The sequence below is a fragment of the Pan troglodytes genome, chromosome 9 (assembly GCF_028858775.2).
Source record: "Pan troglodytes isolate AG18354 chromosome 9, NHGRI_mPanTro3-v2.0_pri, whole genome shotgun sequence".
In the NCBI taxonomy this organism is placed as follows: domain Eukaryota; kingdom Metazoa; phylum Chordata; class Mammalia; order Primates; family Hominidae; genus Pan; species Pan troglodytes.
The window spans coordinates 15143436-15149125 of record NC_072407.2 but is presented as its reverse complement, the minus strand read 5'-3'; the positions used below and the strand labels follow the sequence as shown (position 1 = coordinate 15149125).

Below are 5690 nucleotides of genomic sequence, written 5' to 3'. Positions count from 1 at the left end.
AAACTAAAAATGGAGCAGTGTCTTTGAGGGCAGAAGTTGGAAGGACTTTGAAGAGACAATGGCATCTGATGGCTTCAGGGAGGTGGGTTGGAGCCATAATCTTGAAAGACAAAATCCCAAATGCCATAATTCTGAACATTAAAATCCTGAAAGATTAAAATCCCAAAAATATAATTCCAGAAAAAATAATTTTAAAAATTATTTAAAAGACATTGATTTACATTTTAAAAGGGGTTTTATTTGGGAAACAAATTTTAAAATGACAGAGCACTTCATAGGCCACTTTGTATGATAAAATAGGCAATAATAACCTACATATTTTTGTAAGCATAAGTGCTCATGTATTCTAGGGACAGTCACAGGGGTATAGCAGTTATGAGCAGATTAACCATATTCATAAAGAAATAGGTCAAAAAGTGAAATGTACAAACACCTGTCACTATAGTTGGTAGTTGCGTGCACCCAGCTTTATAACTGCAGTCGTCTGAAATACTGTGATGGACAACTTACATCTTTTGATGAGATCCTTCAAAAACCATTATGGGTCACCACTGCATATGCAGTTGCCCAAAGAGCCGAGATTTCAAGAGATTTTATTTTTAACAATGCAAATGTACAAAAAGGACATAGCATCATTTATTGAGGAATTTTCCGTGTTTTTACATTGAGAATCAGGGCAGCCAGCTGTGTTAGTCTCCAACTGAGGCCAAAAGCCTCGGGACCTGGGTAAAACCTGGTGTTAAGTCCTGGAGTCCAAAGGCTGGTGAGCCTGGAGTTCTGATATCCAAGGCAGCAGAAGTAAAACCTCTCCCAGCTCTCAGAGAGAGACAAATTCACCTTCTGCATTTGTTCTTTCTGGGCCCCCAGATGATTAAATGGTGCTCACCAGTATTGAGGGCAGATCTTCCCCAGCTAGTCCACCCAGACTCACACACTAATCTCTGGAAACACCATCACAGACACACCCAAAATAATGCTTCACCAAGTTTGTAGGTATTCCTTATTCCAGTCAAGATGACGCCTCAAATTAAGTCCACAACTCCACCCCTTGCCAGCTTGGCACCCACACATACCTCCTTTTATCTCCTTAAATAAAGACAATAACAAGGTAATAGTTCCACCTAACATGATGCAACCATCCTGTGTACAATCAAAAACACAGTAATTCCTCTCCCAGAATTTGGCTTTCAGGATTTCAACATTCTAGATTTTAATCTTTCAGGATTGTGAGTTATAGGATTTTAGACTTTGGGGATTTTGATCTTTATGGATTTTGACCTTTTAGTATTTCTACATTCAGATATACAGCACTTGGAATTGTGTCTTTTGGGATTACAACCAGCACTGCAAGAAGGCTATCCATGAGTGCTTAAGGGAAAGTAAGAAAGATGATATTAAAAAATAGAGGAAAGGGAATCTTTATAATATGGTCTATCAGTCTGCTTGAACTGCCATAACAAAATACCATCAGCTGGGTAGCTTAAACAACAAAATTTATTTTATTTTTCACAGTTCTGGAGGCTGGGAAGTCCAAGATCAAGGTTCTGGCTGATTTGATTCCTTGTGAGGGCTGTCTTCCTGGCTTGCAGATGGCTGTCTTACTGTTGTGTCTTCACCTGAAGAGCAAGAGCTCAGATGTCTCTTTCTCTTCTTTTTTTTTTTTTTTTTTTTTTTTTTGAGACAGGGTCTTGCTCTGTTGCCCAGGCTGGAGTGCAGTGGCACAATCTTGTCTCACTGCAACCTCCACCTCCCAAGCTCAAGTGATTCTCCCACCTCAGCTCCCAAGTAGCTGGGACTACAGGCACACACCACCACACCCAGCTAATTTTTGTATTTGTAGAGACAGGGTTTTACCATGTTGCCCAAGCTGGTCTTGAACTCCTGAGCTCAAGTGATCTGCCTGCCTCAGCCCCCTAAAGTGCTGGGATTACAGGTGTGAGCCATGGCACCCAGCCCTCTTCCTCTTCTTTAAGGGCCCTGGCCTGATGGAATTAGTGCCCAACCCTTAGTGACCTCATTTAACCTTTATCACCTCCTCACTGACTCTGTCTCCAAATACAGTCACATTAGGGTTAGGCCTTCACCACATGAATATGTGAGAGGACATAAACGTTCAATCCATAGTATACAGTGAGGGAAAACTCAGCAATACTATCTTCTACAGTAAAATGGAAAGTAGAAAATGTACCTAATGAATTGGATGATCTAGCAAAGGAGATTTCCAGGCAGAGTGTTGAAGGTGCCACCTGGCTTCTGATTGCTTATAATAAAATGTGAAAAGTGAGAAGATATGTTAAAGAAAGAACCATTGAACATAAAGGGGCCAGGACTTGCTGAGTTTAAAAATAAAAATGTCTTATTGCTAAATTCTCCAGATAGGAAATGATACTGAAATTTTAAAATGTCCTCCAGGCAAAGATCAAATTCAGTGTCCCGGCAGGAAAAATGATCTAAAGATGAAACTGACAGAGTGAATGCAAAGCCCTTTATTAAGACCTCAGAAATATGTAAGGTGGTGCTTCAAACAGGGAAAAAAAGAGGTCCCTCACCCATAAACAATAGGGCTTCTGGTAATCTTAACTGTGGTATCCCATAGCAGCCTTACAGGAAACTCAAGATGCAAAGTAGCCTATCACATTGATACTCGTGGTTGTGACTTTTAACTAATGGAGTGAATGCCAACAGGATTTATACAGTCTTGTTCATAGATTATAAGGTTATTACATTGTGTGAAATATTGTCTGCATGGATTAAAAGGGACAGTGACCATATACACTGAAAATGGGTCTTTGCAGGAGGTGGAGGTTGCAGTGAGCCGAGATTGCGCCATTATACTCCAGCCTGGACGACAAGAGCAAAACTCCATCTCAGAAAAAAAATAAAGAAAGAAAAGAAAATAGGTCTTTGGACCTTTAAACCACTATAAGAAAGCAGGCTGAGAAAACTACTTAGCTGCAAACACTGGCTGTTTTTTATGGAAAAGAGAAAATGACTCAGTTTTTGCCTCTGAGCCCAGAGATTGGAGCCAAGAGCCATAGAGAACCATTCTCAGGCAGTAGGACTGAGTTCTAACCAAGAAATTGCCCATATTCCCAGCAGAATTTCAGAATTGCTGAGGCCCCAGTGTACCTCCCATTTTCCTTTCTTCTTCCTTTTTACAGGATGATCTATAATGCTTATCCTATGCCTGCCCTACGATTGTATATTAGGTAGAGGGAAGATAACATGTCTCTTTTTTCATGGGTCTATAGATCAAGAGGAATTGTGCAGGAGGTACTATATTTGAGAAATTTACCCAAGGAGCCTCATTTGAACCTGGACCCAATTAAATGACAAGACCTTGGAGTTCAAACTGATACTATAATATGATGAGACTTTTGTGGGCCTTGGGAAGGGACAAGTGTATGTTCAATGGGAAAGCTATGAATCATCAGGAGTCAGAGGTAGACGGAAGTAGCCAGCCTCCTATGATCTGTGCCTCCTGGTATCCTTGCCCTCACATAATCCCCTCCCACACTGAATCACAGCTAGCCCTGAGTGACCAACACGATACAGAAGAAATGAGGCTGGGTCATAAAAGGCCTTGCAGCTTCTGCCTTGGACCCTCAGACCTCTTGGTCCAAAGGAAGCCAGCTGCCATGATGTGAAACATCCATGGTGCCCTATGGAGAGTAACTGAGGCCCCCTCCAATGGCCAGCACTAACTCACCTGCCAGTGAGTGATCCACCTTGAGAGTAGATCCTCCTCTCTCAGCCCCAGTCAAGCCTTCAGATGACTGCAGCCCTGGCTGACATCAGAGGCAAGCTAATGAGAGACCTGAGCCAGAACCACCCAGCCATGCTGCTCCAGAATTTCTGTCCCAAACAAACTATGAGAGGGAAAAAATAATTACTGTTATTTAAAGCCATTAAGTTTTGGGGTGATTTGTTACACAGCAGTAGATAACTAAAACAACTCTATAGAACATGCAAAGAACTTGCAATAGAGTGAAAAGGAAATGTATAGACACTGGAGCACACACAGTTTAGGGCAGCATGAGATTCACTTAGCCAGCTTGTTAAAGGACAGTTTCTTTCTCCTGCTGGGGTGTTGGCAGAAATGAGGAGCCTGGGGGTGGTGAGATTTTGGGAAACAGTTTCAAGAGGTGAGTTGTCACCTTAGAGAGAAGTTTCTCCTTTCAGCATTAAATTCTGTCAGGTCCTGGCTTTGTTGTTGCAAAAGAGATCTTTCCATTTACAGAGCTTTTTTGCATTAGCTCTCTTACTGTGGGACAGGGGCAGGTCAGGGATTATCTTGCCTATAAAATAGGGGATAAAACTGAAGGTCCCACTGGGTAATTGGCTTGCCTGAGCCCCGGGCACTTTCTGCTTCCGTAACAGCCCTCAGCAGCACAGAGCAGCCTTTGACTGCCAAAAGAATCAGAATTCAAAATGCCAAGGCTGGCCAGGCATGGTGGTTCATGCCTGTAATCCCAGCACTTTGGGAGGCTGAGGCAGGCGGATCACGAAGTCAGGAGTTCGAGACCAGCCTGGCTAACATGGTGAAACCCTGTCTCTACTGAAGACACACACAAAAAAAAATTAGCTGGGCATGGTGGCACGTGCCTGTGATCCCAGCTACTCAGGAGGCTGAGGCAGGAGAATTGCTTGAACCCGGGAGGCGGAGGTTGCAGTTAGCTGAGATCATGCCACTGCACTCCAGCCTGGGTGACAGGGCGAGACTCCATCCAAAAAAAAAAAAAAAGCCAAGCCAAGGCTGGGCCATAAACACACATTAAGAAACAACAGGGAGGGAAAATGCAGGCCAATTGCTCTGAGACCCTCAATAAGTAATAACAGACTTTGGCTGCCTTAAAATAATCTTTCATACCTATTAAAAATCTGTCCCTCAGGGTGCTAAAGCTGAACTAATATCACAGCCAAGATTATGCACCTCTCTTTGCCGTGCGATCTCAGGCCTTTCTGGGTCTCTGAGCCTGATCAATATTATGTGGGGTTAGACTGTCTGGTCTCTAAGGCTTCGTGTGGTTCTGACATCATAGGATTCATGAGGAATTTGTAGGCCCTCCAACATGGAAGTTGGGATAATAATACCAGGCAGTTTCCATCTTGAGTCTCCAATCTACAAGATCAATGCCAAACAGGAAATTGCAGGCAGTAATTTATTCTGAATTCTCTCACCATGGGACTTGTTTATATACGTTGCTACATGGACTCTAATAAAACATTAAACAGACAAAGGTTTCTCCTAGCTTCCCCAGCCCCCTGACATATGCTTCTTTTCCTGCCAGCGCCCCCTAGACAGAGGACCTCCTGGGGACTAGAGCTGTGATCCAGAAAAACTGCAGAGAGCCAGGCAGGAGGTCGGTTGCAAAAATAACCAAGCCCATAAAGTAAAATGACATAAGAATAAAACATTATATAAAAAATAAAATGATCAAGCTAGATCAATATCAGAGGACCCTCTGATCAATACCCACCTTTGGTCTGTATGTCTAAAGGAGGAGAGACACAAATTGGAGTGTCTGCCTGCCCAGCCCTGCCCAATTGACTTTGCCCTACTGTATTAGTCTGGGTTCTCCAGAGAAGCAGTACCAATAGAATAGGTAGATAGATACAGATATATAGATAAATAATAAAGAGATTTACTATCAGGAATTAGCTCACACAAGTGTGGAGGCTGGGAGGTC

The 5690-nt window shown here is 42.8% G+C and overlaps 1 long non-coding RNA gene across 1 annotated transcript; it reads right to left on the bottom strand.

Moving 5' to 3' along the window:
• Nucleotides 1-1476: 1476 nt before the first annotated feature.
• Nucleotides 1477-3793, bottom strand: LOC134807328 (uncharacterized). Its single transcript, XR_010147473.1, has 2 exons — nucleotides 3710-3793; nucleotides 1477-1616 (listed from the first exon to the last, which is right to left on the bottom strand). It is a non-coding gene; the product is annotated as an uncharacterized LOC134807328 (long non-coding RNA).
• Between the last annotated feature and the right edge of the window lie 1897 nt (nucleotides 3794-5690).